This window comes from Cetorhinus maximus, chromosome 15 (assembly GCF_964194155.1).
Source record: "Cetorhinus maximus chromosome 15, sCetMax3.hap1.1, whole genome shotgun sequence".
In the NCBI taxonomy this organism is placed as follows: domain Eukaryota; kingdom Metazoa; phylum Chordata; class Chondrichthyes; order Lamniformes; family Cetorhinidae; genus Cetorhinus; species Cetorhinus maximus.
Window position 1 is genome coordinate 98,016,796 of NC_135893.1, and position 19,692 is coordinate 98,036,487.

General features: G+C 42.8%; 1 protein-coding gene across 1 annotated transcript in view; it reads left to right on the forward strand.

Annotated features, from left to right (window-relative positions):
• The first annotated feature begins 403 nt into the window (after positions 1-403).
• ciita (class II, major histocompatibility complex, transactivator) overlaps positions 404-19,692 on the forward strand; it is a 105,917-nt gene continuing 86,628 nt past the window's right edge. Inside the window, exon 1 of the mRNA XM_078559031.1 lies at positions 404-464. The gene's annotated coding sequence lies outside the window, so the exon portion shown is untranslated. The remainder of the gene's footprint in view (positions 465-19,692) is intronic.

Here is a 19,692-nt window from a genome sequence, read left to right on the forward strand (position 1 = left end):
TAAAAATCAAAACAACCTTCTGATTTTGGTACTGGTCACCAGAATATTCTTGCAAAAAGGTCACTGGAGAGATTGAAATGACTGATATTCGCACATGTGTGCAATGGGGTTTTATTATTACTGGTCTGGAGATATTTACGGGAAACTAAATATAACGTGAATGTCTATTAAAGAAAACCCGATTGGGCAACCCTTCCTGAATTGGCAGCCAGGTGGATAATTTGGGGATTTCCTTCAACGGCCATGGGGAGGCCTATGTAGAAATAGGGGAATTCTCGTCGAATAAAGGTGACAGAACATTTCTGGTCCAATAAAAATAGAACAATAGTCGAGGAGGTGGGACTTCAGGAAAGTTGGCTGTTGCCGGAATTATCAAACCGACTGACTAAGAGTTAACACAACAAATCACTCTAGGCTGGAACATGAACTTTGAGCCCTAACTCTGCTGTTATCAGAAAAGGAAAGTAAGTTTTTTTTTAAATTTTTTTGGAATGACTAAGTGTATATATAAAAAAAACAATGAAATGATTTCGCCTGGGACCGTTTATAAATTCGATGTCAGTGCAGAGATAAGGTCAATTACAAGATAAAACGTGCTTGCAACTAAATCTAGGGGGGTGGGGAAGGGGAGTGCACTCCTGACTTAAATTAGTTTGGTTCAAGAAGTTTTGGAAAGGCTGAAATGTGTAGAAATGGGCCATTTAACATCGAGAGCATGCAGAAAGCCGGGGTGGGGAGCGAGCGGTCTAAGGGGTAACCTTGCAAACGGAGGTGAGGAGCGGGAGGTTTAGTGCTGGTGAGGGGAAGCCCAGATCATTGTGTGAACAATTGGGATCTCGTTTCAATCGCATCCTTCCTTTATCCATCCAAGTTTACAGAGGGCAGTGGTCTGAACGATTTGTAATAGTGAGCAAGTTCCTGCTTGGGAATATAATGGAGATATACATTGACCCTGTAACACTGCTCCTTCTCACCACCCCCCACCCCCACCCCAAGTAACTTCGGCTCCAGCAGCTTTAACTTGGATGGCTTCCCCTGACCTTCCTGTGAATCGCCCACCTTTTCAAAAGTCGCATCCCACCGCCGAAATGACCTCATGTCACTCCAGCTAGCACAGGCGGTTTTGCGAGATTTCAGCCCATCCCTCAAAGCGAGTGTTGTATTCCTCTCGGTGCATTTAAACTTCAATTTGTTTTAAACGTTGCACTGTCTTCTGGTGGTTAGAACGCTTTTAAAATACAATTCTGTTAACTTCTATCACCTTTGGTAAGGAAAAACCCGCGCGTCACTTGATGGTTAAGAGATACGGTTAGTTGTAGAAAAGATGAAAGTTGTTTTGTATCCGGCGACTTGTTGGCATATCTCTTACCAATTGGCTGCAACGTTAGCTGGAAGAATTTAATTCTATTGATTTTTGGGAAAGTGGGATTTCAATTATTAACACTCCATGCGCAGTTAGACTGATACAGAATTGATTCGATATCGTAGGAAAGAATAAAAACAAAAAGCTAAAAGCTACTCCGGATGCTGGAAATCCAAAACAAAAACAGAATTACCTGGAAAAACTCAGCAGGTCTGGCAGCATATGCTGCCAGACCTGCTGAGTTTTTCCAGGTAATTCTGTTTTTGTAGGAAAGAATGTTGTTTATTCACAAGATCTTGGAACGTGTTTGTGGTCCCTGTTCACAGTCGCAGTTTGAACAGCTTTGGCCAAATAGGTTAGATTTCACTCCACTAGGACCCACCTCAGTGAGAATGCAATGATTTGGCAACCCTTAACATATGAAAGATTTGAACGCGCAAATGTAAAGCGACTTGCTTGCACAATTGATGGATTACAGCCTGATAGACAAACCTCTTCGTCATAAACCTCTTAAAATCCCGAATAAACCCACGGTAAATCACCATAAACATGAATACATCCATTATCATCGTTTCTGAAACAATCGATCAAACCATGGCAGCCCCATCAAAAACCATATTAGAATCACTGAGCGTAACTTCAAAGAACATAAATCATGGGCAAAATTCTGAGGAGGAATTCAGGCCGCACTTCAAGGATTAATGAGAGTCTGAATCTCAACTGATTTTTCAGATGAAGTTGGATTTAAAAAAATGAACCTATTCTTGCCTTTTAACAACTTGTGAAGCAGGAGTGAGTCCATCGATCTTATTTTCTTTGTTGAACAGTGGGGAAAGATGTATAACTAAATATGTTTAAGAAGTTCAGAGTTAGAAGTATTTTATCAGAAATCTTATTACGATTACAGGGGAGGCGATGGTGTAGTGATACTGGACCAGTAACCCAGAGACTTCTTGTAAAAACCCATCTGGTTCACTAATGTCCTCCAGCATTCGGAAATCTGCTGTCTTTACCTAGTCTGGCCTACATGTGACTGACTCCAGACCCACAGCAATGTGGTTGATTCTTAAATGCCCTTTGAATTAGGGGCGGCCAATAAATGTTAGCCTAGCCAGTGATGCCCACACTCCATGAATGAATTAAAAAAATGAATAAGGGAACGCTGTTAAATGTTATTTTGTCTTTTTGCTTTTCTCTGTACGTAGTGAATGTAAATACACATTTACAGGGCATCATTTTTCATTTTGGGCAACATACCTCATTTCTACTGGAAAAAACTCAAGCAGGTCTGACAGCATCTGTGGAGAGAAAGACAGAGTTAACGTTTCGAGTCCATGTTTTTGTTTCAGATTTCCAGCACCCACAGTATTTTGCCTTTATTCTACATTTCTCCAACTGATACATGTGTAATTTGCTGAAAGGATGGTGGAGGCAGGTTCGATCAAGGTATTCAAAAGGGAATTGGATTGCTACCTGAAAAGAGAGAATGTGTAAGGTTACGGGGATATGGCAGGGCAGTGGGACTAGTTGGAATGCTCTTTCAGAGAGCCAGTGCAGACTCAATGGGCCGAATGGCCTCCCTCTACACTGTAAAGATTCTGTGATTTCTTCAGATAACTAACTTCATTTACATGCTGCATGTCTGTTTAATCTCAGTCCGAATCTTTTGGGGTCAAGCATTCACACTACCCAAATATCCGGCCCCACTGAAAGATGGGACTGTAAAGGGAAATTAATAGTTTAAACATTTCACAGTCGGGGGGGGAATGGAGCTCCAATAGCAGGGGTAGGTTATCTCTAACCTGCTTGGGCACCCACTCAATTTTAATTTGGTGTAAATGAATGAGTTTTGAGTAAGTTAAAATCGGGCTCAGTGTAAATGCATGATTCTGCGATGAGGTTCTAATTTTTAACATCAGCCTATCTGACATGTTTGGCTCTCTTACCTGATATTTAAAGGCCAATTATTTAAGCTTTTGTCACAGCTTTAGAAACAAACTTGTCGGGCCCTTTAGCATAGAATTTCCATTTTTTAATAGAATATAAATAGTGGATCAAGCAAAAAAGAATGTTTTTGGCTGAAGTTCCTATTGTTTATTGGGGTGTGAAGAGCAGAAAACCTTTTATAGATCAAATGGGCTAAATGGCCGATTGGTGTGCTATAAAATTCTCTCATTCAATGCAATTTAATTTGGAGATGGGCAGAACTAGGCTCAAACACAAAGATAGGTGGTCTTTGTCTGAGAAAAGTGCTAATTAAGAATGGAAGACAGGATATTCAAAGTACAGCTCTAGTGGGGGTGGGGTGGAAAGACTAAAGGTTTTAGTTTTAGATTTAAAAATAATGGAAATAGGTGGGGAAAGAAGAATCTATATAAATTATTGAAAAAAAAAGCAGGGGGGTGGGGAAAGAAACGGGGTGGGGATGGGGGGAGGGGGAGTTTAAGATCTAAAGTTGTTGAATTCAATATTCAGCCCGGAGGGCTGTAAAGTGCCTAGTCAGAAGAACTAGGCTCAACCTGTCAACTATTAAAAGCCAAGTTCTATTTTGTATTTTTGGTAACAAAATGATTCTTGTCAATTTTAGTTAGTTGGAAAATGAAATTTATGCCAGTTATTTTTTAGAAAATGTCCACTTTTTAAAAATCTATTCTCTCTGCTCCTTTTTTGACTTCCCTTACATTAGGATAAGATTGTCTTTTCCAGCTGTGTAATCATTTGGGGAGAATTACACGAGAGGAGTGAGTTGTCTAATTTTCACTGCCTCTTCTACAGGAAACATCCCATTGTCAACCAATTAGTATAAATTGCTTATTTGGTATTGAGGATTTGTGGGAATCCTTCCTGAGATACATATTTTCATATTTCCTGGTAACTAGATCAGACTAGCATTAGTGGAAAACTAGAAGCAATGATCATGCCTTCCTTTGGCCTATACCCAATATTTCAGAAGAGAAGCATTTGCTCACTTTCAGCCCCTGAGAAATGATAGTATGCACTCCACCCCCCCCCCCCCCAACCCTCCACCAGTGGCATTTCTGAGTGTTGATGGCACTAATAGATAAGTCATGCTCACCTCAGTGTCACTTTTCATTGGTGCTGTGAGTGGGCAGGATTCCTGGCTTGCTTCTTATAGATGGGAGCTTTCATGAACAGGAATTCCCACTCACAGGGACAGGAATTCTTTCCAGTACTAACAGCATTGGGTGAACAGCATTCAAGGGAGACGTCTGTCCCCATCCATGAATGACAGCAGTGCGTGTGCCTGATCAAGAGCGAGTTGAAGGAAGGAAAATAGATGACAATGAAAGGGAGAGATGCAAACAGTGGCAGGGACTGGATAGGAATGAGAGGTGAGGGGTGGAATGGATGACAGAGGGGCCAATGGGGAGAGAAAGTTGAGTGTTGCTTTAGAAGGATGAGAGGAGAAGGTGGGCATGGCATTTTGGGGTTTGGGAGGAGGCAAGTATCAGTACGAAGTGAGATGTAGTGGAAAAGTTTAGTACCAATATTGACCGGGGTGGGGGGGCAGGAGGAAAGAGTGAGGAGAACAGGAGGAAAGAATGGAGCAATTGGTGGGAAATAAGAGTGACTTTGAGCTGGGGGCGTGCGGCGGTGGGGGGTTGCATACGGACGAGGAATACTAGCTTGAACTGGGTTGGATGAGAGAAAAGTGTCTGTTTGAATTGAGGAGGAAGAGGGAGAAGAGTACTAGTAGAAGGTTTGGATGAGGAGAGAGTGTCCTCACTCTGCAATGAGCAACCATCCCTTCAGCTGCCACGGCTCTTAAGTCCTGGAATTCCCTCCATAAACCTCTCTGCCTCATTTTCCTCCTTTTAAGATGCTGTTTAAAACCTACATCTTTGACCAAGCTTTTGGTCACCTGCCCTAATTTCTCCTTATGTGGATTGGTGTCAAATTGTCTTATTTCCTGAGGTGCCTTGGGACACTTTATTAAAGGCAATTATATAAGACTGAAAATGTTTTTATTGAAAGGTGAGAAATTTAGACAGGGAATATGCCTCTTGAGCAGGGAATGAGGTTGAATGTGGGGAAAATGCCTGATGTAACTTTTGGGGAAGTGGTATTTTGACTGGCTAGTTTAAAATCCACGTTATTACATTTTTCCTTTGGTTAGATTAAAAATGTATCAATTACCAAATATTAAAGTTTACCCAAAAGCATCATTTAAATTGTAAAAGATTCTAAGTTTTCCAAGAGGCACGCTTCTGGATCTCTTCGAAATTGACCACCAATTTTGTGCCTTTGATGCCTCGATTTTCTTTCTGAGGCTTCATTTAGCTATATTTTTCCAAATGCAGAAAATGCTGGGTAAACCTACAGTTGTCATAAAACCCAAAAATTTGTTCCACATGCCAGACACTCATCAGGACCATTCTTGCATTGCCTGGTTTTTGGAAACTGTCAGGGATTTTTGTTGCTGCTGCTTTTCTACTTTGGTATATATGGTTCTCAAGTTCTTGGCAGGAACAAAGGGAGACTGAAGCCACAGAGGCTATTCAATTGGTGACTTTGTACTTAAAATTTGGCCCTCTGGGCTCAAATGGCCTTGGGTTCTATTCACTTCTTTGTATAGCAGCTTTCTTTCTGGCTTGTAAACAGCAAAGCATTTTGTAGTATAATCCTACAGTTGCTGCTGAAGGATGTAATACATTCTAATGTACCAAACGAAGTGTCAAATATTCCCAAATCTCAGGAGTTATACAGTATACCTGCAAAATTGCCCCAATACCACTTGCGCTATTTGTGTGTGGCTTGGGGAGACTGATGTACACAAGTAGGGAGACAAAACTACGTTTATAAAATGAAAGAGACAGAAGAAATATTGTAAAATAAATTTTGGAATATTTCACCAAAAAATGTAAATATGTGAGTGAAATATTACATAAAATGTGGTTTTATAAGCGATGCGTCATATTTCATGGAAAAAAACCCTTTCCTCTTTTTTTTTGACAAGTTAGCAACTATTCTTTCAAAATAGAGAACTTTGGTTTGGTGCATTGGTTAAGTATCAGTGATTAAACAAAATCAATCTGAACTAGACATGAGAACAGGAGATGAAGTCAGAATGAAGGAACAAAACAATTTTAGGCTTCTGTATCCTGTTTAAACTTTCAAAAGCAGAAGAAGCAAGTCCAATCTTTATTTTGCTGTCTTTTTCACAACTCAAGTATACCCAACATTTTCTTTGACTTATCAAGATATATAGGGATGATGGCGATGTAGTAGTAATGGCCTAGTAACCCAGAGGCCCAGGTTAATGCTCTTGAGGGTAAAAGCAAAATACTGTGGATGCTGGAAACCTGAAATAAAAACAGGAAATGCTGGAAAAACTCAGCAGGTCTGGCAGCATCCGTGGAGAGAGAAACAGTTAACGGTTCAAGTCCGTATGACTTCTTCAGAGCTAAAGAGAAGTAGAAGTATGATGGATTTTATACTTTTTAGAGGTGATGGAGCAAAATAGAAGGTCAGGGTTAGGTGGGAGCTAAGGAGTGATTGATAAAGATGTCATGGACATAAGACAAAGGGAGTGTAAATGCTAGTGTTAAAGACTAAAGGAGGTGCTGATAGTGGCATAAAATGGCATAAAGGTAAGATAGCAGAATGTGTTAATCCAGAACAAGGGTCAGTATTCTGAAAGCACAACATAGAAACAAGTGACAAATGGCCTTGTGGGTGAGGGGGCAGTTGTGGGGGTAAGAAGATAAAAAAGATTTTTTTAAAATGTAAATTTAAAAAAAACCCAAAAATATTGGATTAAAAAAGGTATAAAGATGGAGGAGAGAGTTCATGGTCTGAAGTTGTTGACTCAATATTAAGTCCAAAAGACTGTAAAAGTGGCTAATCGGAACATGAGGTGATTTTCCTCCTGTTTGCGTTGGGCTTCACTCTTCACCCAACCAGCCTCTGCATTCAAAGGATTGTCTTCTGCCATTTCCGCCAACTCCAGCATGATGCCACCACCAAACACATCATCTTCCCCCCGCCCCTGTCAGCATTCCATAAGGATCGTTCCCTCCGTGACATCCCGGTCCACTCCTCCATCGCCCCAACTCCTCATCTCCTTCCCACGGCACCTACCCATGCAATCGCAGAAGGTGCAACACCTGCCCTTTTACTTCCTCCCCCCCTCATCATCCTAGGCCCCAAATAATACTGCTTTCAGGTAAAGCAGTGCCTCCTTCAATTTGGACTACTGTATTCACTGCTCCCAATGCAATCTCCTCTACACTGGGGAGGCTAAATGCAGACTGGGTGACCGCTTTGCGGAACGTCTTCAGTCTGCAAGCATGACCCAGACCTTCCTGTCGCTTGCCATTTCAACACATCATCCTGGCTCTCATGCCCACATGTCTGTCCTTTGCCTGCTGCAGTGTTCCAGTGAAGCCCAACGCAAACTGGAAGAAGAGCATCACATCTTCTGATTAAGCACTTTATAGGTACTTTACAGCCTTCTGGACTTAACATTTGAGTTTAACAACTTCAGACCATAAACTCTCTCCTCCATCTTTATGCCATTTTTAAACCAACATTTTTGTTTGGTTTTAAAAAATATATTTTTTACATTTCTTTTTAAACCCTTTTTTATCTTTTTTCCCCACCCACACCAAACCCCGCACAGAGCCACCTGCCACTTGTTTCTGTGTTGTGCTTTCACAGAACGCTGACCCTTGTTCTGCTATTAACACACTCTGCTATCTTACCTTTACGCCACTATCAGTACCTTCTTTAGTCTTTAACACTACCATTTATACTCCCTTTGTCCTGTGTCCATGACATCTTTGTCAATCTCTCTTTAGCTCCCAACTATCCCTGACCATCTATTTTGCTCCACCTGCTCCACTCCCTCTTAAACAGTATAAAATCCATCACATTTTTACTTCCCTTTATTTCTGAAGAAGTCATGTGGACTCACGACATTAACTCTGTTTCTCTGTCCACAGGCGCAGCCAGACCTGCTGAGTTTTTCCAGCATTTTCAGTTTTTATTTCATATTAATAATTCTCTGAGGGCATGGGTTCAAATCCCACCATGGCAGCTGGTGGAATTTGAATTAAAGTAATAAAATCTGGAATATATAAAGCTAGTCTCCATAATGGCGACCATGACAACTATCATCAATTGTTGTAAAAATGCATCTGATTCACTAACGTCCTTTAGGGAAGGAAATCTGCCATCTTTACCCAGTTTGGCCTACATGTGATTACATACCCACAGCAATATGGTTGACTCTTAACTGCCCTCTGAAATGGCCTAGCAAGCTACTCATTTCAAGGGCAATTGGGAATGGGTGACAAATGTTGGCACTACCAGTGATGCCCACATCCCATGAAAGATTACAACCTGTTCAATTGCATCCCCTCCTGCTGCAACATGCACATCTTCCTTATGGTTTCCAGATAACACTTCCCAGATTGTACAGCCTTTGTCCTTTTAGCATTAATCAGTTATCCAAATTTTCTTTTACTCGCCAAGTACATCTTATCAGCCAATCTCTGCAAATCCATTTTCTCATCTCTGAAGGCAAGTTTCATTGCTGTTTCCAGTTCTAGATTAAGTAAATCTTACAACAGTATGCATCCTTGTCTCAGAACTACTATTTATCTAAACCATTCCCCTAGTTACCTATTTATTCTAACAGCATTCTGGGACTGAGGAAACGTCTATTACATGAGTCTGACAAATTTCTCAGGAATACTGTAAATCATCAATTGCCCTCCATTTGACTGAAATTGTTTATCCAAAACTGATTCACTGTTGTACAGATAGATATACATGGTATAGATCTTCAAAATATTCTTTCTGCAATTTGTTATTCACTTGTTCATCTTCAATTACATTACCATTTTGGTCTTTCACTGTACCGATTTTAAGCTTGTAAGATTCACTTCATGTTCTCACCTGCCAATACAGCTCCTGTGTTTTTCTTTTGACATTTAGCTTTATTCTCAGGTTAATCTGTTGTACCTGGTCTTCATATTAGGATAAGCTTTTATGCTCACCTTAGCTTCACTTGTTGCTCAACTCAAAGGCTTCTTCCACTATCCATCAATCTTCCTTAATGTTGTTTTCAAGACCCAATAATTGTTCTGCAGTTCTTTCCATTTTGAGCTTATGACCCTGAATCCTCTTTACCAACATGGCAGCCAACTTTCACCTCTGTAACATTGCCAATCTCTGCCCCTGTCTCAATTCATCTGCTGCAAAAACCCTCATCCATGTCTTTTTATCCCCTTGATTAGACTGATTTTGCTGGCCTTCCACCTTGCACCTTCCATAATGCTCCACTCATCCAAAACTCTGTTGCCTGCACCTTAAATTACACCAAGTCCTGTTCATCCATCACCCTTGTGCTTGCTGATCTACATTGATCCCTGGTCCAGAAAGACCTCAGTTTCAACATTCTCATCCTTCTTTCCAGCTCCCACCATGGCCTCGCCCCCACCTATCCCTGTAGGCTCTTCCAGCCAGGTCTGAGCTTTTTCCAATTCTGGCCTCTTGCACAAATCCAGTTTTCTTCTCCCTCCGCCTTCACCTATCTAGGCCTTAACATTTGGAATGCCTTCCCAAAACCCCTCCATGGGCAAGAAATTGGGCTCTAGTAATCTGTGGCTTGGGCGTGAAGGGTGCCAAAGGGATCAAAGTGGCATCCAGTGCACACTTCTGCTGCAGATCTCATTGGATGCCATATTGATAAAGCCATTAGCACATGCACAGCTAATTTCTGCTGGAAGTAAGCAGAGCAGGCATTGGAATTCTGAAGAAACTTCTTTACCCAGAGTGGTGAGAATGTGGAACTCACTACCATGAGGAATAGTTGAAGCGGATATTATAGATGCAGTCGAGGGAGTTTCATTTTAAGGTATACAAGGACAGTTTGGACCAGTACCAGTCATTTTCCAAGTTTTACTGGTTTTTCCTTCTGGGAAATGAGGGAGAAGGGAATAGAGGTTTAGGATGATAGATTTAGATGTGGAAAGATGGGAGGAGGCTAGGGTGGGCCATAAACATTGGCATCGACCGGTTGGTATATCTGATACAAGCAGGAAGATCACAATCCAAATCAGCGTGCAATGCTGAATTGATGCCAATTCTGCCTTTAGGAGCTGCGTGCTGCAGCTGCTGCCCTCTCTCTTAATCTTGCACAACAGAACATGACTTAAGCAGGTGGAAGGACCTTCCCCCACCGCTCCAAACCACCCCCCCAATCCTGCCAAGGGCTGAATGCCTTCCATTGTTGTTTCAAGTAGCAAAACAATATAGGAAGTGGTGTGATGCGCTGAAGGTCATTTTGCCAACTTCAAGGCTTTTGCACAAAACCAGTTGCTCCCAGACACGGATGTCCTAGTAGGGTTCCCTCTTGGCATCAAGTATGACTGGGAGAATGAGCAGAGGCCATGCGTAGCTGAAGAAGCTGCTAGAATTTGCAGGTGACACAAAACACAGAAACGTAGCAACCGTGAGGATGAGAACAATAGACTTCAGAAGGACATAACATGGTGCAAGCCGTGAGTGTATTGCAGATAAGATTTAATGCATTGTTGTCTGAACCGATTTATCTTGGTAGGAAGAGTGGGCAGATGCAAAATAAATTAAATGGCACATTTTTAAAGGGGAAACAGGAACAGGTGGGCTTATGAAAGTCTTTGCAGCTGGGCTGACAGGTTGAGGAAGCAGTTAGAAAGGCATACAGGATCCTTAGCTTAAAGTCAAAGAGTACAAAAGCAAGGAAGTTATGCTAAATTTCTATAACCCACCGGTTAAGCCTCAGCTGGAGTATTGTGGCCAATTCTGGACACCAAACTTTAAGAAGAATGTCAAGGCTTTGGAACAGGGTGTAGAGGAGATTTACTAGGATGATACCAGTGTTGAAAGACTCCAGTTTCCTGGAGAGACTAGAGAAACTCTAGTTGTTCTCCTGGGAGCAGAGAAGGCTATGGGAAGATTTGATAAAGGTTTTGATAGCGTAAATTAAGGAAAAGCTCTCCAGTTGGAGAAGAATCAGTAACCAGAGGGCACAGATTTAAGGTAGTTGACTAAAGGACCAGAGGTGACAAGGGACACAAATTTACGTGAGTAATGATCTGGACTGCACTGCCTGAATGGGTGGCGGAAGCAGATTTAATAACTTTCAAAAGAGAATTAAATAAATGATTGAAGGGGAAAAATTGCAAGGCCATGGGGTAAGAGCGTGGTAATATGACTTATCGGATAGCTCCTTCAAACAGCTGGCCCAAGCACAATGGACTAAATAGCCTCCTTGTGTTTCATTCTATGTTTGATGGTGTTTCCCATCTCTTCTACAGAGACTTTCATCAGTTATTGCAGGTACCATGTATTTCTCTACAGTGCCTTCATATTTTTGCTGATGTCATATTCTTTCATTTTGTCCTGATCCCAGATTTTGGTTTTAAATGCTTTTTCAGAAGCATTCATTCTCAGCCTTACTTACGTCAAAACTAAGGTCAGGGATCATCAACAAGACTGAATCCAGAAATGATGGAAATCAATGTAGGATCAGCAGGTGACAAGCAGGCCCACTTTGTTTTTGTGCAGTGGCCCTCTAGGATAGGAAAGTATGTTCATCACCATCAATCTGTTTCTTAGCCAGAAGGCGAGTAGCTGTTATCCCTTTCGTTATCCTCGCCAGTTCCAAACTTTTGCACAGCCCTACCCATGTCCTCCATTAGCAGTAACATTTCTTGTCTTGGAACTACTTCTGTAACTGTTTGGAGGTTTTTAAGTCATCTGTCTCTTCATCATCAGTCACTAATATTGTTGCTGCACGATGGTGACTGCTCCAACTTTTGTCCCGACTCTAGCCTTTAACATAATCCTGTGCAAGCACTTGCACAAGGCTGTTATAATTTATTTGCTTTTGGTGTGTGTAATGGGTATTAAGCATAATCAATTTCCAAACATGGAAAGGAAAATCAGAAACATTAATTCCTTGCTTGGATTCTTAGTGTTTTTAACCTTGCTTAGACCTGCCTGTCTGCCATTGTGCTAGAAGCTTGGGAGTTTGTTTTTCTCAGTGTATCAATAGTTCCTCATACCAACATTTAGTATATAAAGCACAACACTTATTATCAAGTAATATAGAAACTAACTAAGCAATTCAGCAATAACACTTCTTGTTATGAAATTTGGTGATAATAAATAGGGTTTTTTGTCTCTCTCTCTCTAAGCTTAAACACAGTATTGTGAGGGCTGAGTAAATTAAACAGAATGGCAATGGGAATGTGTTAAGAGTAGGAAAACATTGCAGAGACGGAAGGAAGTGTCAAATAATTCAAAGGGATAAAGAGGAACTATGTAGATAACCAATCAAATCTAAGGGAATAAAATTGAAATCAACTAAAAGCATACCAACATTCAAGACACTGAATTGCATTAAATAAAAAATTGATTAGCATAAGCAATAAGTGTATGGAGAGACCAAACTATATGTAATGGCCAGAAATTTCCCTTTGGTGATTTGGGGGCGGGGCCCGCCCGCCGACCTGTCAATGACCAATTGAGGCCATTGACAGGATCATTAAGCTCGTTGAAAGACCTGCCCGTCCAACCTTAAGGCTGGCGGGCAGGCCAGGAGCCCCGGTGGGCTTCTGAAAAAAGATAAAGCTTCATCCACTGGCAGGATGAGGTTTCATCTCAGTTTTTAAAAAGTTTATTGAAGTTTCGCTCATCTTTATTAACATGTCCCATCTCGTGTGACAGTGTCACATGAGGGAGACATGTTAATAATGTTTTTCTTTCTCTATTTTTAAAAGTTTTTTTTAAACACTCAGCGCTCTCCCTGGGACAGCGCTTTGCCTCAGGGAGCAATGTGCTCTTTGACAGATGGGGAATCCCTCCACCCCCCACACAGGAAGCGCATAGCACTTCCTGTCAGGCAGGTCGCTGGGTGGGCCTTGATTGGCCCGCCCATGTAAAATGGTGGCCGGCCCTGTTTCGGCGACGGAGTTCGGCTGCCCGCTCGCCGCCGAGCCGGTGGGGCCCACCTGCTCATCAAGGTCAAAATTCTGGCCAATATGTACAGAGTGATGCTCTTTAGTCTGCCGAACCTTGGGAGTTTTCCAGTTCAAAGAGCAATCGGCAACAAGTGTCACAGGCTGCACATTCTAAGACCCAAGACTATGTGCTGAGGGACACACCAAAGCTTGGGGGCAGCTGCCGCAAAAGCTCAATGGGGAAAGGCCATAGTCTAAAGCCCTTCTGCCATAGTACACTAAGTGACTGGTACCTGCATAAGACCTGTTAGGCTATAGGCACCAGAGAATCTGTAGTTATAATTTTAAGGGGCACCTCAGAAAAAAAATTGAGCTTTACTATACAGTTCAAATTCAACATTACATAATGTGTTTTTACAACTTTTGTGGATAAGGTATATTTTTTTGTGGTGGTGGGGGGGAAATGTGTGGACATATATTAAATATAAGAGGCACACACAACCTAAGATTTTTCGGCAAAGTGATAGGACAGCCTGCAATTTCTGTTCCATGTGGGAACTCCAGGATGCTTCATGTATCTTGGATAGCCACGTGTGTAGGAAGTGCCTCCAGCTGTTCAAACACAAACTCCGGGTTAGGTCCAATGTTTTGGGTTACTGTAATACTTCGGGCTACCCTAAGTGCATTTGCTGGAGGTGTTCCTGCAATTATTCTGTGAACGTATCTGCTTTCACCTTGCCTTGTGGAACAGACAAGCTTACAGCTATCTGTATTTCGAGAAGACTATTTTGCTTCCTGTAATGACATCAGAACAAGTGTACCCTGTGGGTTTGGAGGTTGTCCCTCTTAGAATCATGAGAATTAGTGGTAGAATGAACCAATTTCATCTGGCCTATGTTAAGAACCTGCTTTTTTAAGGTCCTGTTCATACTGTTGCCATTCTGACTGAATGTGGGTTACAGGGGATGCAGAATATTTAGTAAATGCCCTGTATTTCCTGTCCAGTAAACTCTGTAACTTGACCTGGTGCCTTGAACCTTCTCCGCCATTCAATACAATTATGGCTGATCTGATTGTGGCATTAACCCCACTTTCCTGCCTCCCCAGCCCCGCCCCCCACATAACCCTCGACTCCCTTGTAGATCAAAAATGTTTCCAGTGGCAGAATTCAGTAAACATACACCGGATTATTGGCAGGAATTTTGCGGCCAGTGGCACTAGCAGTTCATTACACTGATACGCCCCACAGACCTTCTGAGTGGGATTTTCCAGCCCCACCGACCGCCGGGATTGTTCAGTCCCACCGAAAGTCAATGGGCCTCTGTGGCTGGGCTGCTGAGTCTCCCGCGGCAGGTCCCACCATGACAGGGCTGGAAGATCCCGGCCTCTATGGGCTTATGCACTGAATATTTCAATGATAACCAATCCAATGCAGCATGCTGGGACTGGTGTCCAGATATCTCCTTAATCAATCAGAGTGAAGAATCCTTAGGAGACACAGCGAGGGTGATTTTAACCCACAGAAACGAGTTCATTTGGATCCCAAATGCTCATAAGAGCATAAAAAATCTAAAACAGGAACCTAGCCTGCCTCTAACTTGCCCACTTCCAGTTTTAATGGAGAGGACAAGGGGCGGGTAACCAATTCACTCTCAGGAGGCTGGTTAGTCATTGAAGCAGCTAAAGGAGGATGTGTGCCTTCCTTTAGTGAGATGTTTAGTTCAGCCCATATTGGTTGAGTTTTCCATGCCTCATGAAGCAGGTAGAAGGAGGGCAAGAAGGGTTGGAACTATCAGTTAAGTTCATTTTACAGCACTGCTTGTGGGTCTGGAGGGGCAAGAGTATTTCCTCAGGCCCAGTAAGTTTACGCTGTAAACACAAGCCTCTCCCAACATCACAATCTCCCCCATCGCTGACCCACCACCCCGACCCCCACACCAAATGATCATCAACCACTAAATCCACCTATGTCTGACTTCATTCTCTCTTCTCTGGAATCTTCCTAGCCTGACAGGCAGCCATGCCTGTCAATCAGATTGGCTTCTGGGTAGAGTACCTGTTCTTAAAAAAAATGCACAGGTGGGTGTTTCCCAATCCTACCTCATCCCCCTGCTACTGTAAAACCCTGCCCCAGTAAATATCTGGCCACAGAGTTCAAAAGAGCGGGAGACAGTGGCGTAGTGGTATTGACACTGGACTAGTACCCCAGACACCCAGCATAATGCTCTGGGGACCTGGGTTTGAATCTCACCACAGCAGATGGTGAAATTTGAATTCAATAAAAATCTAAAGGCGACCACGAAACCATTGCTGATTGTCGTAAAAACTCATCTGGTTCACTAATGTCCTTTACGGAAGGAAATCTGCAGTCCTTATCTGGTCTGGCCTACATAATTCTGCTGTTGATGGCCCACAGAGCCTCATGGTTTCTTAGACACAATCATCTTCAGCCTTTCTTCCATCGTAAGGTCAGAAGTGGGGATGTTCGCTGACAATTGTACAATGTTCACCATTCGCGACTCCTCAGGTACTGAAGCAGTCCATGTCTAAATGCAGCATGATCAGGACAATATCTTGGCTTGGGCTGAGAAGTGGCAAGTAACATGTGCACCACACAATTGCCAAGCAATGGCCATCTCTAACAAGAGAGAATCTAACCATCTCCCCATGACATTCAATGGCGTTAACACCACTGAATCTCCCACTATCAACATCCTGGGGGTTACCACTGACCAGAAACTGAACTGGACTAGCCATATAAATACTGTGGCTACAAGAGCAGGTCAGAGACTAGGAATCATGCAACGAGTAACTCACCTCCTGACTCCCCAAAGCCTGTCCACCATCTACAAGGCATAAATCAGAAGTGTGATGGAATCCTCTCCACTTTGCCTGGATGAGTGCAGCTTCCACAACACTCAAGAAGCTCGACACCGTCCAGGACAAAGCTGCCCACTTGATTGGCACCCCATCCACCACCAAAGACATTCATTCCCTCCACCACTGACGCACAGTGGCAGCAGACATGTACAGGATGCACTGCAGCAACTCACCAAGGCTCCTTTGACAGCACCTTCCAAAGCCATGATATCTTCGCCTTAGAAGGACAAGGGTAGCAGACACATGGGAACATCACCACCTGGAGGTTCTCCTCCAAGCCACTCACCATCCTGACTTGGAACTATATTGCCGTTCCTTCACTGTCGCTGGGTCAAAATCTTGGAACTCCCTCCCTAACAGCACTGTGGGTGCACCTACACCACATAGACTGCAGCGATTCAGAAGGCAGCTCACCACCACCTTCTCAAGGGCAACTAGGAATGGATAATAAATGCTGGACTAACCAGCGACGCCCACATCCCATGAATGAATAAAAAAAACACTGAGTGTGAGTTCACTGCCAAATCATGTACAGTGAAATAAAGAAAGATGGGTTTAAGAGACAGAAGAGAAAATTAATAAAATGATTTTTAAAGAAGTCTTCACAATTGTAAGATCGGACGGAATGATTTAATTTAAGAAAGTAAGACTTGCATTTATATAGTGCCTTTCATTGGCCACCAGATATCTAACTAGTGCTTTATAGCTTTTTAAGTGTAGTCACTGTTGTAATATATAGAAAATATAGCAGCCAATGTTCGCATAATCTGTTCTTGTGATGCTGGTTGAGGGGTAAATATTGGCCAGGGCACTGGGGATAGATCACCTGTTCATCTTAGAAATTGTTTTGTTTTATTCTCTTGTGGGGTGTGAGCATTGCTGACAGGATCTTCATGTCCACATGAGGGCAGCCAGGGTCTCAGTTTAATATCACATCCAAAAATGGCACCTCCAAGCTGCAGCATTCCCTCAGTACTGCACCGTTGGCCTTGATTTTGTACTCGAGTCCTGGGCCTGAATTTTTCAGTTGGCGTGTGGGGCTGGGCCCGACACGCTGGCACGTAAAATGACGCACGATGACATTGGGCGTGCGTCCCGGTGTCATTGCGCTGTCTCGCGATGTTTCGTTCAGCGGGCACGCGCCGGAGTCGGCTGCGCACCCGCCGATAACTGATAGGCCTGTGAAGGCCGTTAACTAATTCATTAATGTAATTGTTTACGCTGCCCGGTCGGCGAGCAGGCGAAAAGGCCAAGCGGCCGTCACGTTTTTTAGGAAACCTCATCCAGGAGCGGGATGAGGTTTCCTAAAGCTTTTATTAATTAAATATAACATTTCGCTGAAATATAAAAACATGTCCCATCTCATATGCGACAGTCACATGAGGAGATATGTTTAATTAAATTTTTAATCCATTTATTTATTTGTTCAACAATCGCTTCAATCTCCCTGAGGCAGCTCCGTGCCTCAGGGAGATTGAAGCGTTCTTTCACACGCATGTGTGAAAGAGCGCTGGCCCCGACTCTCCCTCCTCCTCCACCACCCCCACCCCACCCGCACAGGTAGCGCTGAGCACTATGGCTTGCGTCTTACGCTGGGTGGGCCTTAATTGGCCTGCCCGCGTAAAATGGCGGCGTGGAGCCCATCGCTGTTGGCTCTGTGACCGCTCCCGCTGAGGCCGCCCACCGACTGAAGAATTCAGGCCCTGGCGTGGGACTTGAGCCTGTAACCTTTTGACTCAGAGGGTGAGGTGTGTTAAAACTGAGCCATGGTCGACTAGTAAGTTCATTTTCGGTGACAGTTTTAATTAAGGTTTATCTCACTTTTTTCAAAATTTGCTGACATTTACACTAAATTTTTCTGACAGGCTTGGTAGGTATCTTTTGGAAAAGCGCAGCAGCTTCATGCCATTGTATGTATGTCAAGGTCGAGTCTCTCGGGTGGTTCACTGGTAGGGTGAAGCTTCTGGAGGAGCAAGATGGTCTCCAACAACAACTTCCTGGTTTTTATGTTTAGCCGGACATGTGCCGGATGCTAGAAGCCGCTGTCTGATTTGATCTTCAATGATGGTTAGCCTCATCGTTTAATTTTTCTTGCAAAATCTGGACTCTTGTTATTGGCAAAAAGAACCAAAGGCAAGAAGAGGAAAAAAAATGACGTTGCAAGTTATTGTTTAGGATGCACTTCCTGAAAGGGCAGTGGAAGCAGATTCAGTCACAACTGTGGGAATGAAATTCAATAAATACACTTGGATGTAGAAAAAATTACAGGGCTCTGAGGAAAGGGGACTATTTGGATAGCTTCTTGATAGAGCTGACACAGGCATAATGGGCCTAATTGGCTTCCTTCTATGTATCATTCTGTGACTCTCATTAGAGGAATAATCCAAACACCCTTTTAATAGCACATTGACATGCAAGGCTTTTTCACACACAAAATTGGCGTCTGAGTAGCTCATTGCAGGCCGGAGGAATCATTTTAAGATATAATTTGATGCCATGACACAGTGATTGTAAGATATACCTGGAAGGATGAGTTTAGATGGGTTGAACAGTCTTCCTCATCAGTATCTGCCTTGTGAAAGAAACTTTATTGACATCAACAAGGCCGGAATTTTCCAGCCCTTCACGCTGCGGGGGAACCCGCTGCCGGGCCGGGGTGGAGCGGTGATGATGCTGGAAAATTCCAGCCAAAGAGTTTGTGTGGGAATTACGCATGTGTGTTTTCCAATTTTTCACTTGCAGGGTATAGTTTGATTAAACTGTAGAAAAGTTTAGTTGGCAAACTGGTTACCAAATCCATAGTTGATATTAATTATCCCTCGTTAAAATTACAACAGATTTATATTTTGCTTTCTCGCCTTTTCATTGCACGCGTGCATTCCAATGTCCTACCGTTTATGGAATGTAATTGAAAACATTTTGGATGAAACTTGTTTCCTCATATTTTAGATTTCTCAGTACCACACCCAGCAGAGAGACAATTTTTCTGTTTCTCCCGATTTCACTTTCAGATGGTACGAGCGCTTGGGTGAACCAGCAGTGGTTCTCTGTCCCCCTTCAAGTGGGACTGCATTAGTAGTGCACCAACATTGAAAGGATGCAATCAGAGCACTTTTGGAATTTTCATTTTAGATTTCAACATACCAGAATTACCTGTCCTGTTAGGGTGCTTTCCAGTGTTGGGAGGTTCTGAACCGGTTTGGTGATGACTGTGTGGCATATAAGATACACAGGATTCAGTAACAGCATGTTTGAAAGGGCGCTAATACTGTATAGTGCAAGAACTATTGCCAGCCTTGGAGACAGAATGCATGTCATGAAAAGATCATGACACCATCGAGTATTATATTGTCAGTTACATCTTAGATTTTCAATATCAAAATATTAAGAATAGATAATTACATTTCTTGAGTTCTTCCTGCAGTGTTCCCAACATTGAGGCAGCGGGTCTACATTTGTACCATGCATTGGTTC